The 19,158-nt window shown below is 40.4% G+C and overlaps 1 pseudogene; it reads right to left on the reverse strand.

Moving 5' to 3' along the window:
- Positions 1-2,329: 2,329 nt before the first annotated feature.
- On the reverse strand, positions 2,330-18,464 carry LOC112441597 (RNA-binding protein EWS-like; annotated as a pseudogene).
- Between the last annotated feature and the right edge of the window lie 694 nt (positions 18,465-19,158).

Here is a 19,158-nt window from a genome sequence, read left to right on the forward strand (position 1 = left end):
CTAAATGTTTATTGTCCCTAGGTCCCAAAGTGTTATCAGAACCTGGATTAAATTTAGGTTTCTTAGACACCGTAAGTTCCTTTACTGCTCCACATAGCCTCCTAGTAACATTTTTGTTTCCTTTGTTATAGTTGTTGTTATTACTTTTATACTTTTTTAGTGTAAAAATTCATGTTTCCTTAAATAAATAGTAAATGCCTTGAAGAAAGGAATGGTATTTGTATATTTCTTACACTAGAATATAAACTCCATGGGAGCAGAGAATCTGACTCTGTTATTCACTGTTCTTACTCCAGCTGGCAAGGAGTAAAGTAAGTAATTAATGAATTTCTGTATGTCTCTTACGGCATCTGGCCTTGCATGTAGACGGTCCCAATAAATACTTCTTCTTCTGGTTCTATGAGACTGTCCTCCATAAAGATTTTTAGATTAAAATCTTCTTGGATATTTACAAAATGCTTCCCCCTTACCCCTCTCCATGCCTGTTATTTGCCTTCTGATACTGACCGTGACTACATAACATGACTGTTCTCAAATCATTACTGAGTCATTTACACCACTCTTGGCTTCTCATGCTGACACCAAACCCTGTCATGTTTGTCTCTAGTGATATGGAATGAGAAGCATATCATAATATAAAAAATTGCTTTCTAAATATCATTTATTGAGTGATAAATTATCCCCATGCTGAGCAGTTCATTTATATTATTTTATTTAATTCTCAAAGAGGAACAAAGAGTCTGTTTACAAGTTAGGAAACTAGAAGTCAAAGAGATTAAGCAACTTGCTCATGACCACAAAGCCAATAAAATGATGAGCTAGGATTAAAGCCCAAGCTCCAAACCTCTGAGCTCAGCTTCATCCACGCATCTTGCAATGTTCTGGGAGAGGAGGCTGAATATTCCCATAAGCTAGCATGATCAGATTAGACAAGTCCTAACAGTAAAGTTCAGTAGAGTGAGTAATGGCACTGCATTTTAGGGGTTTGACTATTGAGGAAATGTCCAAATTGTTGACAGCCACACAAATATCAATTGTTTTGACTGTTTTGTTGACATAGTCTGAGAAATTATTAAACACTGAAACTAAAATTTCAGTTCTTAGTGATGTTATGTTATTTGGTGAGCATTAGTTTCAATTCATTAGTGGAAGAAAATCATTAATATTTAACCTTATTTTCTCTAACCTCAACCTAGTAAAGGCCAGTTGGTATTTATTAATATTTTGAATGTCAATAATATTTCACCAACATTATTTAATAAGACTTCATCAGCTAAGTTGACTATAGTTTTGGTTTGGCATTGAGCCACGTCTTTTGGTTATTTTCAGGAAGTCACTGAGGAGTGACTCAGTGGTGTTCAGTGACAATTTAAATGTGAAAATAAAAACACAATGAAAAACATGACTTCTAAGGATTTGCAATAGATTTTACAGTTGTTATAACTTTGGAGCTGGTGAGACTTAGTTGTTCTGGCTTCTGAAATGAACTGCATTTGGAAAATTGACTTAGCCATTTTTAATCCCTTCTGGTAAGTACTGCTAAAGCTTTTATCACTGTTACAACATTAATCAGACAAAGAGGGTTCTAGATTGCGAATATTAGATTTTTAGAATTTAGATGCTATTTCTTTCTCAACTACCTACCATATGTAACACTGGACAAATTTCTCATGAAACAGGTGTTACTTTATTCAACTCTAGGTAGAAGTTAAAATATAATTCAAGGAATTCAAAAGGGATCTATAAACACACAAAGTGCTTCAGTTCAGTTCAGTTTAGTCGCTCAGTCATGTCCAACTCTTTGCAACTCCATGAATTGCATCATGCCAGGCCTCCCTGTCCATCACCAACTCCCGGAGTTCACCCAAACTCATGTGCATCGAGTCGGTGATGCCCTCCAGCCATCTCATCCTCTGTCGTCCCCTTCTCCTCTGTTCCCAATCCCTCCCAGCATCAGAGTCTTTTCCAATGAGTCAACTCTTCACATGAGGTGGTCAAAGTATTGGAGTTTCAGCTTCAGCATCAGTCCTTCCAATAAACACCCAGGACTGGTCTCCTTTAGGATGGACTGGTTGGATCTCCTTGCAGTTCAAGGGACTCGCAAGAGTCTTCCCCAGCACCACAGTTCAAAAGCATCAATTCTTCCACGTTCAGCTTTCTTCACATCCTTTAATCAAATCACAATGCAAATATTAGGCAGAAGATTGTGACATTCTGATATTTTATCCATTTGATTTGTCATTTTTGATATCTGTGTTGTATGCGCAGCAAGCAGTGAATTTTGTTTATACTGTTATGTATTCTAGATGATGGGGAAAAAACTGGAGTATTACTTGGGAAACAGTATCACTGAGGCTGTTGTGACGTTAATAAATCGGTAGTCTCTGACAGTCTCGAGCAGGAAGTTGGGTCTTATCTTATTGTAGAAGTCTAAGGTCTCTTCATCTGCAGGCTTTGAATCATTGCTTGGAAGAAGATTAAACAATGCCTCGTTTTACAGTAAATCAGTAATTAATGATAAATTATTTAAATGACTGCAGACTGCCTTTGGCTTTCTCCTTGAGTACATGTACCATAAGCAGATGAGTCTTTAAAAAGGAAATCTGACATCCTTTATTAGCAAAAGGATACGTTCATTACATATTCACTAAATATGTGTTGCATACCTGCTACACGTTAGGCGCTGCATCAGGTACTGGCTCCTGTCTTTGAGGCACTCACCATGGAGTGGAGAAGAAAAATGCGTCCACAGCTAATTTCAGTATTCATCCCAACACCATAGTCTTTGTTGGAGGTGTCATAACCGGAAGAAATAATGTGGGAAACATGGTAATATACCCAAAGTTAGATAAGAAGGGTTATAGAATAAAAATCTATTGTATAATAATAACCCAGAGAATACCGAATTTATATGTGATAATCTTGATGCAAAAGGAGGTGCAGCAAAGAATTGGAATGAGCAGAGGAGATGAGCAGAGACCTGGCAAGGGAAGACGCAGGCGGAGAGGAGCTACAGGGGAGGAAGTCTGGGAGGGAAACTGCCTTCCGGTGCTTTTAGGACAAAGCACGTTTCACATCCCCGAGAAAACTGGGGACAAGAAAACACAGACTCTCCTGTCCATAGACACCTCTGGGAGAGTCCCAGTCTCTTCCCCAAGGAATCAGCAGAGAAGTGGGGAGACGTGAGGGAAGCTGCAGGAAAGGCCGCAGAAACCTCTAACATAATGATATAATAGCCTTGCTTACTCATCCCCATGTCAGTTTCATAAGCCTTGACCAGGCTTAAATGATGAGGTAAATGCAGACACAGCAAAAATGTGGAATTCCTTAACGCTGCAGCATTCTCCACCCGCTGCCGCCTTTTCCTTAGCTGGGAGATGTGAGGCTGATGCTATCCAATGGTAGAGGGAAGGGGAACCAAAATCCCCAAGTCCCAAAATTTATAGTCTCAATTTGAAGCTTAAATGCTTTGGTCTAAGTGAGAGATATAAATATTTTAGAGCAAATTGCTTGGTAAACTGGTTATTTCCTCTTCTCACCAATGCTGCGATGTTTCAGTTTGGATCTGCTGCTCAGACAAGATAGAATTCGTAAATTTGTCTGAACCTGCACTTTAAATGGTAAAGAAATCACTGAGCGACTTGAGTCACCCTAGAGAAACCTACAGAAATAGGGCTCAAGGTAGAAATTAAGTCCAATTTAGGAAAACAGAGAAAAGTATATTTTCCTTTGTTTCTTTTTTTTTTTTTTTTTTTTTTTCACACCAGAATTTGTGACTTGAGGAAGTTATATGAGCTAAACCTACTTTCAAAGGTCAGTTGGGGACCATATGTGACTTCATGGACATCCAGAGCCCCCATTTTTTTCCATCTCTTTTCTGATGCCCTCAAATTTTTTTTAGTACAATATGTGTTTCATTCTACTAACAGGGTCTTGAGTTCACTTTAGGCCAGAATACTGGAGTGAGTAGCCTTTCCTTTCTCCAGGAGATCTCCCCAACCCAGAGATCGAACCCAGGTCTCCCACACTGCAGGCAAATTTTTTACCAGCTGAGCCACAAGGGAAGCCGAGTTCACTGGATAACAGGAATTTCTATTAATATTTGATTAATTTGTCAATCAATCAGAAAGGCCCAGTGATTGATTATCAGGGTCTCTCCTATGTGAACCTGTAAAAGAGGATTATATATCAATACTTGGAGATCTGGGGTCCCCAGTAATGAAAGAGTTGCAGGAAGAAGAGGCAAATGTACCCTCTAAAAGGGAACTGTCTCCTGAGGTGGTATTGTTGCAAATGGCTCTTCCTTTCATGATTTATGAAGATGTGTACTTTTAACAAACTAATTTCTAGGGACTTTTATGTGAGAAAAATTACTCTATCTTCATTCTAGGTGCTGAAAAGTGCTTTAGGATCCTTGTATAATTTGACTTGACATTTTTCTCTTTGTAAATTTTATTTGCGAAAACTTAAAGTCCCTCTTTAGGGGGTGTTTTTGTTTTTTTTTTTTTTTTTTGCTTTTTAATCATTTATAACTGAAGTCCTGATGTCTTGCAGATGGAGTGCTGTGGCTATGGGAAATGACACTATGCTAAAAATCGTGTCTAGGAATGACTAGGCAGGTAAAAATAGGACTCCCACCTTGACATCTCACTGTTTCTCCCAGGAAGCAGGCATGCCCAGAGAACTCTTGAGGAGGATGGGCCAACTGTCTGTTGAATATGGAGCTACTTTAGGGGGTCCAGAGAGAAAGTACTCACTCTAAGGGAAAACAGTCCATTGGTGCTTTCAGAGCTTTGGCCCAGGTTTGGTCCCTGGTCAGCAGACTAAGATTCTGCAAGCCATGTGGCTCAGCTTAAAAAAAAAAGAATGGTCCAGATTCACAAGGTGGCTCTCCAGACTCACCTAGTCGCAGGGTGAGGGACTATGACAATAGTGGATACAATCTCAAAGAACCAACTCACTAAAATCTTTGTTAGACATCAGCAATTCAATGAAGAAATACTTTGTGGCTTCAAAGTGAAAGTCGCTCAGAGGTGTCTGACTCTTTGTGACCCCATGGACTGTAGCCTTCCAGGCTCCTCTGTCCATGGAATTCTCCAGGCCAGAAGACTGGAGTGGGTAGCTGTTCCCTTCTCCAGGGGATCTTCCCAACCCAGGGATTGAACAACTCAGGTCTCCCACACTGCAGGCAGATTCTTAACCAGCTGAGCTACCAGGGAAGCCCACGTTGTGGCTTATGTAATGACAATTGGGTGAAAGGCACTTGCCCTTCCTGAAGGTAGACTGTTGGAACCCAGAGAAATTATGGAATAGACATGGTAGCCTGGGCAGCAAGCTGAGGCAGTCTGTGCTTGGGGAAGAGAAGCTGTAGAAGGTGTCTTGCTTCCCTTGTTCCCCTTTGGTTGCAAGAGAAGATGGCAGAAACAGATAGTAATCACTCTGGGAGCTGGAGTGCAGAGGAAAACCAGCAACGAACCCAGGACAATAGATGTGGTGAATTAAAGGACTCCTTCTTGAGCTCAAGTGAGCCAGTCCTTTGCTTCTCTGTCTCCTCTAAGAGGAATGTGAAAAGGTGGCGTTGGGGATTGGGGAGTGGGGACAAAGTCAAGGAAAGTTTACTTCAGATCTGAGCAGTGCATCCAAGTAAATTTTTGAGTTATATTCTGTTTGAGATCCCTTTCCACTGGGGAGTCATCTGAGGTGATCCTGGGCTTTCCTGGTGGCTCAGCGGTAAAGAATCTACCTGCAATGCAGGAGAATCAGGAGTCATGAATTCAATCCCTGAGTCGAGAAGATCCCCTGGAGGAGGAAATGGCAACCCACTCCAGTATTCTTGCCAGGGAAAATTCCATGCTCAGAAGAGCCAGGAGGGCTACAGCCCATGGAGTCTGAAAAGAGTTGGACGTGACTGAGCAATTCAACACTGAGGTGTTCCTGGCACTTTCATCAACTTCATCACCTTGTAAGTTCTTTTAAGGTACAGATCTACCATGGAGAGACCTAGCTGCTTAATCCTGATTGTCTTCCAGGTACTGGGTATTCAGTGTAAAGGCAAGTTCACCCAGTGAAATAAAAACAACACAGGGCACTCAAGAGGCTTTAGTGAGCCTGTCTTGGATTCATTTTCTTCATCTGTAAAAATAAGGTGCTTCTTAACATGGAGTGTACAATAGAATCATCTGAGGAGCTTAAAACGAAAACAACAATGATCTGAGCCTCATAAATACATACCAAGTTAGATAAAATGCATGTGCATGTTAAAAGAACTCCATAGGTGTGTCCACCCATTGGTTAAGGGCCACCAAACCTGATATTTTTGCAGGTTCCCATCCAACTTCAAAATGTTATTTGTCTTCACATATTTGTATATATTGCTTGTGAGAAATTAAACTAGCACAATATTAAAAGCCTTATTAATTTGCCTGCCTTCTAACTTAACAAGTCCCTTTATAGAAATTTATCCCTCAGAAATTAGGTCATGTATACAAACATATATAATTCAGAAATAATCATTCTTGATTATAAAATCAAACTGTTGAAACAAAGAAGCAATTAACAACAAGATCTTAATTATGAGATAAATTATGGTATATCCCTAAAACAAATTAATGTATAATCATGGGAAATTAAATTTTAAGGGAATAATTAGTGATGTGGAAAATGCTTATGATATGAAATGAAGAAAAGCAAATTTTAAAGTACATGTGAGTATAATCATATGTGATTATTACCATGTGTGAGAAATACGCTGAGGGAAAGAAGCTAGACACAAAGGAGTGCATACTGTGATTCCATTTATACAAAAGTCTGGAAACAGCATGTCTAGCTGATAGTGACATAAAGCGGTGTCTGCCTGCAGCAGGGAGCAGGGATGGAGGTGGATTGCAGTGGGGGGCTCAAAGCACCTTGCTGAAGTGACCCGGATGCTTTCATCTTGGTTGTGATGGTTACACAAGGGAATGCATTTGAACACTGGGAACTGCTACATTTTATTGTATGAAAATACTAGTTTATTCAAAACTACAGAGTGAAACTTTGCATAGTATTTTCTATAAAATGTTTTTTCTAAGTAGCGAAAATGTAAACGTTGAAAACAAGTAAACTTCTGAAACAAAACCATGAAAACTTTCTCATTCTTTACTAAGGTACCTGCCTGTGCCTTAAGAACAAATTAGAAGTATGTAAGTATATAGATATGATAGTTATTATATTCGGGTGCTGGAATCAAAGGGAATTTTTTTTCTTTATACTGCTACTTCTTCAAAATTTCTATAATGAACATTTTTATATTAAGAAAAGGATCATTTTTAAATTGATTTTTAAAAGACATTAAGCTGAACACCCAAAACAGAGGAAGAATGGGTGAGCTAAGAGTTTAGAAAAACCTAGTTATTCTTGTCTTAATAAAATGTGACCTTAAAAAACAAACAGCGATAACAACAATGTGGGTGTAAAGTGGCCCAGTGGGAACGTGCACTTGAGTAGTGAGGGCACCAAACATAAACACAGCGTGCAGGCCTGTGTGGCGTCTGCTTCCGTTCCCTGAGCCGGGCAGTGCCTCGGCGGCTGCAGCAGGAACTCAGGCCTATTTTTATTCAGGAACCGAGCCCCTGCTGCCTTCCTGAGCTCAGCTGGTGCCCCACTGCTGGCAGCACGCCTGCTCCCTGGCGTCCCCAGCCCACTGATCGCTGGCCTGCACATCCCCTCATCACTGGCCCTTCCAGCACCGCAGGTCGTAAAAAGGCAAAGTACAAGCCAAGGATGAAGGAAATGACACAAGCAGTTGCTCTCAAACAAATAAGCAGAGGGGGAAAAATACGGCTGGGAACCTAAACAAGGATGCAGCAGAGGAAGTAAACAAGCAAACAAAGCTCAAGGCTGAGATCGCCCAAAACAAAAGCCCTGCACCCAAGCCATTTCTAGGGGAAAATAGGAGACCAGAGGAAACAGAGACCTTCCTTACTAGCAGTGATTTGACAAATACCTTATAAACCCATTGATTGTGAACTCCTGGTTAGCTTTCTGGGTCTGTTAGCGCCAGACAAACCAGGTGGCTTAGATCCAGACAGATCTCGGCCACTTAACAAAGTAAACTTGGAATCCAAATCTAGACCTCCCAGCTGTGCTCTTGAGGGCGAGGCACCATTCTCGATAGAATACAGTGAAAGATGCCCCTGGAGTGATGCAATAATCACTCGCCAACCCTCATCTGTAAAATGGGATTCATTGTTCTTGCTTCAGATTCTGTGGTATAGCTTAATGACATGATTATATGCTTCAGTTTCTCTGGGGCTCTGGTCCAAATGAGATTATAATAATTGTTATATTGCCTCTTTTTCAGCTTCTGTGTTAGGGCTGCTTACTTTTAAATTCTTAGAGATTTTTCTACAGACTTAACCATGTAGAGTTATATTTACTGATCTCTCTTTTCCTAGAATATAGATATGATTCCGTCAGACAAAACTAGAAATAGCTTCAGATCAGAGACAACCCTTTTGTGTTTTAATTACTGCCCCCTTCAGTTCTGATGGAGAAGGAAATGGCAACCCACTCTAGTATTCTTGCCTGGAAAATTCCATGGACAGAGGAGCCTGGCAGGCTGTATGGGGTCTCGAAGAGTCAGACACGACTGAGTGACTAACACTTTCTTCAGTTTTGATACTTGGTTACCAGATCAAAATGCTTGTGTTGGACTTCATCTTCCCTTAGAATGAGATCCTGACTAAGAGAATCCTCAGTCCTTCGTGTAATTGGACTTCCACTGAGCATGAACCTTGGTTGTAGACGCAAAGTCACAGTGCCTGCCTATGTCAGGCTCTGTGGGAAAGAAACCTGTGGATCTCATTGTCCACCTGGAAACGTGGCTCAGGTGAATGGAAGACCAGGGAAAATGCTCTTCTCTGAAAATTGTTCAAAGTTTCTTCTCAGATGTCTGAACTTACTAGGATCCAGAGAGATTGTGAGGATTGAGGGGACAAAGGGAAAGGTCACATTTTGGTTTTCTTTTTTAGTACCAGTTAATAATCACGTAGAGGCTCTAGGATTTATTCCTAGCATATTTCAACTATCCACCCCAGCATTAACCTCCTATTTATTAAACACTGATATTATGAGACAATTAGTCTAGCTTATTATTAAATCATAGCTAATAGACTGGGATTCATTGGAAGGACTGATGCTGAAGCTCCAATACTTTGGCCACCTATGTGAAGAGCCGGCTCATTTGAAAAGAACCTGATGCTGGGAAAGACTGAAGGCAGAAGGAGAAGGGTGGTGGCAGAGGATGAGATGGTTAGATAGCTTCACTGGCTCAACGGACATGAATTTGAGCAAACTCTGGGAGATAGTGAAGGGAAGGGAAGCATGGCGTATTGCAGTCCACGGGGTCACAAAGAGTCAGACACAATTTAGTCACTGAACAACAACAGCAAGCAATAGACTAGAAAGGCGGCATGCATTTGAACCTCTCAGAAGGAACAATCAGTGGAAATCTAACATTTTCTTGATCTGCAAATAACTTCAAGAATAATACCATATTTCACATAATCACCTAAAGTTCAAACTTCTGAGATATTCGGTTGCATCCAGTCCCTGTGAAGAATGTGCCAGAGAAGTCCCTCCACCCAGGGCCCAGAGCCCCCGGAGAGCAGGGCAGGATGACTCACAGTTGTCCCTGGGCCCACCCCAGAGTCTGGCCCAAAGGAAGCGCTCAGTACTCGACCTTCAGCCCTTCTTTCAGTGAGTGTGTCGGGCAGGCAGAGGAATAGCACACAGCAAAGGCCCCCATCTTCTTGGAGAAGACTGGTACAAACGGAAGTTTGTAATACTTTCAAAAGGGCAAGGAGTTGTAAAATCTTTAAAAGTTAGGAGATGCAGAAATCTGAACTATTTCTGACTGTTACTTGAGGTAAAATAAATAATAATTGTCGAGCAATGCCAAAGAAGGAGAAAATGCCAGAAATGGAAAAAAAAATTCAATGGCAAGGAGCAGAGGGATTCAAAGAAATGAAACAAGTTACTACTACAATTTTTTAAAAAGTTAGAATTTACAAACATAAATTAGAAGATTGACTCAGTACAAGTTTACCAAAAGTATGTGGAATCCTAGTGGTTGGGATGTCAGTAAGTAACAAGCTGAGGGTGTTTTGTTTTATTCTTTTAATGTAACATGATCTTCAATTATTACAGAATCAGAGATCCCAGAATAAATGCTTCCATATGGAATGTGTAGTTGGAATATATAAATATGTAATTGTAAATAATTACGCATTTGTTAAAGATTCTCATCTTATCTGTATTTGAACATCTAAGTGAGATGAGAAAAAGCTGGTCACTATAAGAAAACAAAGATACAGATTTAGAATAGCAAACCTAAGAGTAAGACTGATAGAGAGTTCCTATTGTTTTAACTCAGGAAAGCGAGGGCTGAGAGATGATTTAATATGTGTCTCCAGTCTATAAAGGGTCATTATCTGGTGGTTTATGACCATCTGTTCTTTACCTCCCCTAAGGATGGAAAAGAGGAAATGAGCTTAAACTACAGGAAAATAAATTTAGGCTAGACCAAAGGGACACCCAGACAGGTCTGTGCAACATTGCAAGCCTGAGTGGTTGTGGCATTTCCTCCCCTAACCTCGTCTGGGAACAGACAGGAGGCATTTACCCATCTGGGATGAATTCTACATAGCCCAGAGGGGATAAATCCGTGAATATTTTCAGACTGTAAGTATTATTGGATGTCACTTTGATGTAACTTATTCTCTTCTGCCTTAAAGCTTTGGTCTGAATAGAAGTCCTTCTTACATCTTAAGTAAAGAGTTTATCTGTTGATCTCACTGACCCATGAACTTTCCATTGACTCACCACTAACATGTGGGCTTGTCCATTCACATCCTTCTGTTCTGTTACCCAAACTCTTCCTATGATAACACCTGAAGCATCCACTTGCTCGGCACCTCCCCATATCTGCAGGCCTCGTAAAATCCCCAAGTCTTGGCAGGTTGTGCCTGGCTGGCGTTCACTCACTCCTGCTCTAGTTGTGCAAAGCCACAATCTTCAAGCCTGACCTGGCTCCTCCCCACCCTGCTTCTGTTCACATGTACCTACTTCTCTCCAGGATGCTGTTACCTTCCTTGTCTGGGTGGACAACTAGAAAAATTCAATTCCCTACTCAAATGTTTCAGAATTTTGAAAGGTCTTCTGTCTTTCCTACTGAAACCTACATTCTCCTCCCCCAAACTACAGTCCTTTCAGCACTTAGAGGCCCAGGGAGAATTTAACATGTATTATGATGAGCTTCAGTCCGCATTTCCATCAAGCTATAGTAGTAGACGTAAGAGCAAAATAAAGACAATTTTGATCCCCTATGCCCTATTGACCAATAAATGTTTATTAAATAGCAAGAAGAAAGAATAAGTGAATGATAGTTAAACAACTGTGAAGCTGTTCTCTAACATTAAGGGTAGAAATTGTTACCACTGGTGAAAACTAAAACTGTAGTAGTGCAATAGAGAAAACTTGAGGATTGCTTTCATTTTATTTCTTTTTTTATATAAATTTATTTATTTTAATTGGAGGCTAATTACTTTACAATATTGTATTGGTTTTTCCATACATCAACATCAATCTGCCATGGGTGTACACGTGTTCATTTTATTCCCAAGTCAAGCATTGATTTACATTTGATACCCTGCTTGGGTTAGTGCTGTTAACAAATAAGTATTTGCTGATGATACAAGTTAGTCCTTGCATTTGTAATGTTTTCCTGTCCTTTGCTGATATTACTGATATCTGAGCTTTAGCCAACTTATAAAAAATACTTATAAAAAATGTCTGTGGTGGCTCAGACAATAAAAGCATTTGCTTGCAATGCGGGAGACCCGGCTTCAATCCCTGGGTCAGGAAGATCCCCTGGAGAAGAAAATGGCAACCCACTCCAGTATTCTGGCCTGGAAAATTCCATAGATGGAGGAGACTTGTAGGCTATAGTCTATGGGGTCGCAAAGAGTCAGACACAATTGAGTGACTTCACCTTCACTTTCAAGCATAAAAATCTTTCATGGAAACTAAAATATGTTTTTGTTAAGCAACACTTTTTGAAGCAATGTTTGAAAGCTGGGTAAGGGAAAAGTAATTTCATGATAAAATTAACAACAAAAATATTCAATTTTACTTTCATTTAAATTCATTTTATTAATACTTCAGTTAAATAAATATATACTCTCCACTTCACTGAATCCTTAGACCTGGATATTTGGAAAATTTGATGATAAATTAAAGATTCTGTCCTCAGAAAGCTTACAATCCAAGACAGGAAAGATACCGGCAAAAATGACAATAATATGAGGGAAGGTACGATTAGAGCAAAACTCCCATGGCATGACAGGGACCAAACGGTGGGCAGAAGAGGGTTTTCTGAGAATGTGGCATTTGAAACATGTGTCTAAGACTGAAGTAGTATTCAACAGGAGTTGGGTTTGGTAGGTTAATCCACAAAGAGAGCAGGAGCTAGCAGGAAAATTAGGGTGTCTTCAGAAAAGTCAATACAGCAAGGCTGGGATACACATAACTCAGTCTGAAGGAGAGATAACCCAGCATACTGATGATGAGGATTTGGGGCTTAACTCAGTAGTTGATGGAGAGATGCTGAAGGTAGTGATTAGGAGAGTGATCAACAGCATGTGGATGTCCTGAAATAGGAAAAAAGTAGAGGAGAGTGATGACCACAATCTATTTGAGAAACAATAAGACCTGGCTGATAGCAGGTAACATTGGAACGACAAAGAGAAAAGCAACCAAGATATTTTGTAGAGAAAGAATAAAATCTGCAGAATTAGCCCACTACTGGATGAAATGTGAGAAAGAGCTCCCAGAGAGAGTGCAAGAAGGGTATAAGCGTCCCATCTGGGTCCCAGGGAGAAAGATACCGCAAATTAACACAATATGGAAACCACAGGGGAAGAGATATTAACTGAGTTAAGGTACATGGGTCAAATGTAAATGGAACACGCAGATGGAACTACTCAGCACACACTGCTAAAGCTGGGCCTCTCCTAGGCAGCTTAGGGTAGAAACCTGAGGGTCATCTTCATAGAAACAATGCCTGCAATTCTGGATTTTCCTCTTTGGAGGTCCCTACACTTCGCAGGAGGCACAATTTACTTCATTTCTCTTTTACTGACATCCAGGAACTAGATGATCAGCATTTTCAGCTCTAAGACATGTGCTAAAAGCAAACAATAAAATACATTTATGAAGCCTTTAAATTATATGAAATTCTCTGTAAATGTACAGTGTAAATTGATAATTATAGCTCTGTTCTGGATCATAGGCAAGTAGGAAATAGGAGACTAGAATGGTAATTAAAAAGAGATTAAATTATTCACAGTGGTGTGTGTGTGTGTGTGTGTGTGTGTGTAAGAGAGAGACAGAATGAGGGAATGTGAATTTATTTTTCAGTACTCAGTGTGAAAATGCATCAATTTTCCTTTATTCTGAGGGTTGGAAAAAGTTCATGTTTTGAGAAGGGTTACTTTTATATGCTATAGTCTTTGTAATCTGACACCTACAAGACAGAGTTCAGATGTATGCAATAAAATTGCACATTTTGAGAAGCCGTTTCTTTGCTTTCTTCTGATAGTTCTTCAGCTTGACATAAGGCTTAATACCCAGGTGAGAAATGATAAAGTACATTTTACAAGCGTAAAGACAGTCAAGAAAAAAGACTTTTCTTCCTATCATTTGTTCTCTGTTCTGTGTGGTTTTATTTTTTCCAATTCTGAAAGTCTCAAGGTCAACTTTCTTTCATAAACCAAAGTGGAATCATGGCTACATTGAGTGTTAGTCAGATCTCTGACCATGTTGTTTTTCACTACAGTTATATAAAACATGTATATCATTCATTTTCTTTTACTACTAGTAAGATGTTACTTTTCTTATATGTAAAAATCAACTTCTTCTTCAGTCATTTAATTTAATCCCCATGTTAATGATTATAACTGAAAAATACTTCTTTTCTACATACAACATATGAAAAATCTCTTGGCTATGAACCTATCTGACAACCTCATTAAAAGATATTTACATTATAGTGGGGATGCCTAGCTGGCCTTCTTAATAAGCTCTTCTATTTATGAGTATGTCCCTTTAATAAGTTAAACAGGTACTTCATGAATAAGTGAAATGAATTTAATAATTCCTGGTGTGAACAGAGTTGCTTGGCCTTTTAAGGATTTCTGGCATTGCTGTGAAAGCCACAAAGACTGTGAACTTTCCCATATGTATTTGATGATGAAAACAATGGCAATGATGATTGGCCTGGAAAAATCATTTTAAAATGTGTTTAATAAGGATCCATCAATGACATTGAATGACCCAGAATGAGTTTCCAGTTCTCACATGATTTAAAAACACTGTTCTAGCACCATCATCTGGACAACCTCAGTCTTTCCAAAAATAAACACCCCTGCACTCATTTTCTTTAAAAACACAGACTATACTCCGGTTTTAGTAAATATTTTTTTAGGTTTAAGTATCATATCATTATTACTTATCATTCTTTCAAAATATCTGACAATTTTCTCAGAGTATGATACCAAAAACGAAACGTCAATAAAAATGAGGTCAAGAATTCCTAAATAAAATGAGCAATTGTTTTACAATTTTCCCTCAATTTTTAGCAAAGTTATCATAATGTTGTAGTGCAAAATTGTATCTCACAATGGCTGATGTGGCCTTTGAAGTTTAAGGCAATAAATAGTTGTGGAGGAACTGCAGTAGAGAAGCATCTCAAAGTACACTGAATCTGTTTTGCATATAGATTCATTTGTATTTTTTTTTAATTTCCACATATAAGTGATAAAATTTCACGAAGTATAGTAATCTCTAGGTCCGTGCATGTTGCTGCAAATGACAGAATTGTATATGTGTGTATGGCGGTAGACGAGTTGCTAGGTCATGTTCAATCTTGTGACCCCTTGGTGTCTCTGTCCATGGATTCTCTAGGCAAGAATACTGGAGTGGGTTGCCATTTTCTCTTCTCTCGAGTCTCTTGCGTTGGCAGACAGATTCTTTGCCGTTAGTGCCACCTGGGAAGCCTACCATTTCATATATGTTTTTACACTGTTTGTCTTATTTCACCTGGCATAATGCCCTCATTTTGTCACTGCTGTCACAAAAGGCAGGATTTCCTTCCTTTTTTAAGGCTGCAGAGTATGCCTATGCATGTGTGTCTCTGTAATATACACATGTCTATATCTGTGCATGTGCATGCCTAATAAGTTGCTTTAGTTATGTCCAACTCTGTGTGACCCTTTGGACAGTAGCCTGCCAGGCTCCTCTGTCCATGGAATTTTCCAGGCAAGGAAACAGGAGTGGGTTGCCATGCCCTCCTCCAGGGTATCTTCCTAAACCAAGGACTGAGCTTGAGTTTCCTGCATTGTAGGCAGATTCTTTACCATCTAAGCTACCAGGGAGGTCGTGTGTGTGTGTGTGTGTGTGTGTGTGTGTATCTTTCGTATCCATTCATTTGTCAGACAATTGGTTAGCAACCATGTCTTGGTTACATAGAAAACAAATTATGGTCACCAAAGAGGAGATGGAAGAGAGGAGAGACAAAACTATCAGTGTGGTATTAACAGATATGAACTACTATATATTATATAAGATAGATAAGAAACAAGAATATATTATATGGCACAGACATTATACCATTATCTCATAATAAGTTATAATGGAGTATAATCTGCAGAAACACTATGCTATATATCTGAAACTGACACAATATTGTAAATCAACTATATTTCATTGTAAAAAAGTAATAAAATAAATGGTAGGTCAGATATGGCAGAGGATTGTGGAGCAGGGAACTCTTTACCTAATCACTCTGCTAAACAGAAGGCAAGCCAATATATCTATATGTTAACATGAAGATCAATACTTTTAAAATTAAACTTTTTACTTTCAGATCACTGGAGACTCACATGTAGTTGTAAGAAATAATACAAAGAGGTCTCAGGAATCCTTTACCTGGTCTCCACAGGGGCGACATCTTGCACAGTTATAGAACAGTAACACAACTAGGATGTTGGCATTGATACTGTCAAGATACGACACATTTACACCACCACACGGACTCCGCATGCAAGCTTTTGACACTGGCTTTTTAGAAAAGATCAACTTTTTAATGTATTTCGTCTTGATGTATATTTTTAAAGAAATTCTATTCAGTTTTTCCTTAAACCAATCATGGCATCAAATACAATTTATATTAACATTCTGCATAATTTTTTACTAGTCTATACTGGGATAAAACACACATAGAATGAAGCCTTCTGGATTATGTTAAACAACATTATACTTCACCTTCATCAGAGTATAGACACCAGAAGGGGAAGAAGGTATGGGAGGACGGAGGGGAAGGGCAGGCACAGGCAGCAGTTATGTTACTGATCTAAATAAAATTTTCTAAACCAGATTATGCCATCAATCAAAATGGTCAAACCAATTCAGATTTTTCAAAATCCCCAATGGGGAGAGTTATCCTATCCTACACACACACACACACACACACACTCTGTGTGTGTATATATATATATATATATATATATATATATATACTCTGTAAAAAAAGTATATATATATATATATATACACTCTGTAAAAATCTTTTGGGCTTATGTGAAATAGATCACCAGTCGAGGTTCGATGAATGACACAGGGTGCTCAGGGCTGTTGCACTGGGATGACCCTGAGAGATGGGATGGGGAGGGTGGGAGGGGGAGTTCAGGATGGGGAACACATGTACACCCATGGCTGATTCATGTCAGTGTAAGGCAAAAACCACTATAATATTGTAAAGTAATTAGTTTCCAATTAAAATCCATTAGTTAATTTTTCAAAGAAAAAAATAACAAACCTTTTGGGCTTCTCTGTGTGCCAGGTGCACCTCAGGCCATAGTTAAGGGTTATGGGACTGAGATCTTCATCATTACACTCAACAGTCCCAAGTACAGACAGAACATGAGGACAGACGTGGAAAACAGCTGCACTCCTTATCTGCAGTATACACTCCAGGAATTTCAAGACAGCCATTCAGAAACAATTAGTTAAAAACCTGGGGTTGTTAGAAGGGTTCTGTGTGTTCTTCCCAAAGTCTATTACCCACAGAGGATTTCAACCTCTGGAAGCTATGAAGGGAACAGAAAGCTCTAGTTTCAAAAGCATTCTTTATTCTCTTCAACCCAACCAAGTATATTGGCAAGGAAGAAAGCAACCTGCTGCTACAGACATGCCACAGAGATGACATTTCCACGTTTTGGAGGACAGCTTGGGCTTATCAGATTATTCATGGAAATGAAGAAATAAATGTCTTATATAAGGGGAAAGGTTTGCACTTATCACTGTTCCCTGGGGTGCTCCTTCCTACTCACCTCTGCCCATACCTCCACAACTAAATCCCCCTCTTCCCCTGCGTGGGTTATTGAGGTCACTCACGCTCTGGTTCTCTTCTAATCCAGAAAATCCTCCAGACTCTTGACCATAAACACCCTTGCTCCTGGGGTGGTCCCGTGGGTATGAACTCTGCCATCCCTAGCTGCCGCTCAGTTGGCTATATTGACTTGGAGTCTGACTACGGGATCCCATTTGGGGCTGCCCCGGAGCTGCTTTGTCAACCATAGCAGCTACAGAGCGTCCATCGTTGCTCGTTTGCCCCCAGATGTTCTTCTGGAACTGCTCTGATCCTAACTAGTCAGTTGTGCAGAGGACTAGCTGGTGGGAGGATAGGACGGTGGCGATGGGACTGGCATCATGGGATAGCTCCCAGGTACCTGGGGAAGGCTGGGCTGCTTATAACCTTTCATGCTAGACTGAGGGTGATTTGTCTCAGGGGGTTTTTTACCATCCTACAGTCCTGCAGGCCCTGTGGTTGCCAGCTGTTGCCCACACTGAGTGCCATATGCAGACTGAACTGCGTAAGAGGCCGGGATGGCAGCGGAGAAGTGGTGGTAACTGTAGCCGTGATGGCATCACAAACCCCGGTGCCGTGCCCCTGAACGGGCTGACAACGCGCCTGCGGGGACAGGCTGACAATGCGCCTGCGCGCACAGGGAGCGTCTGACCATAAGAAGTCACATAGGTGGTCTGCACATAGGGCATAGTGGTCTGATCCTGAATATGGGTGACATCAGGGGGCTGTTCAAAGGGCCCATAGCTTCATTGCCCATATGCCCGGGTGGTCTGGGCACATCCTTGAGCGGGGTGGCTGGTGGAAGCTCAGTAGTCCTGCTGGGCTGCGGCTTGGTTGCGGCTACTGTAATGCATGGACTCTGTCTCCTCTTCCTTCTCTTCTCAGCGTCCCTCTTCCTCTCTCGCTTCTTCCTGGTGCTGCAGGCACAGGAGTGAAACCCGCAATCCTGGGCGCTACTACTGCGCCAGCCTGCAGGGGTGGAGGAAGGAGGGGGTGAACCACAGCGCTCTCTGATATTCTCTGAAGATCCGTCCAGGTTGTGTGTGTGCGGTTGGTGAATAGCATTCCACCACTCGTCCAACGAATTTCCCATTTAAGGACAAATAGGAAAGTGAAGAGGAACTAAAAAGCCTCTTGATGAAAGTGAAAGAGGAGAGTGAAAGAGTTGGCTTAAAGCTCAACATTCAGAAAACAAAGATCATGGCATCTAGTCCCATCACTTCATGGGAAATAGATGGGGAAACAGTGGAAACAGTGTCAGACTTTATTTTTCTGGGCTCCAAAATCACTGCAGATGGTGACTGCAGCCATGAAATTAAAAGATGCTTACTGCTTGGAAGGAAAGTTATGACCAACCTAGATAGCATATTGAAAAGCAGAGACATTACTTTGCCAACAAAGGTCCATCTATTCAAGGCTATTGTTTTTCCAGTAGTCATGTGTGGATGTGAGAGTTGGACTGTGAAGAAAGCGGAGTGCTGAAGAATTGGTGCTTTTGAACTGTGGTGTTGGAGAAGACTCTTGAAGAGTCCCTTGGACTGCAAGGAGATCCAACCAGTCCATTCTAAAGGAGATCAACCCTGGGTGTTCTTTGGAAGGAATGATGCTAAAGCTGAAACTCCAGTACTTTGGTCATTTCATGCAAAGAGTTGACTCATTGGAAAAGACTCTGATGCTGGGAGGGTGTGGGG

This window comes from Bos taurus, chromosome 15, assembly GCF_002263795.3.
Source record: "Bos taurus isolate L1 Dominette 01449 registration number 42190680 breed Hereford chromosome 15, ARS-UCD2.0, whole genome shotgun sequence".
Taxonomy (NCBI): Eukaryota; Metazoa; Chordata; class Mammalia; order Artiodactyla; family Bovidae; genus Bos; species Bos taurus.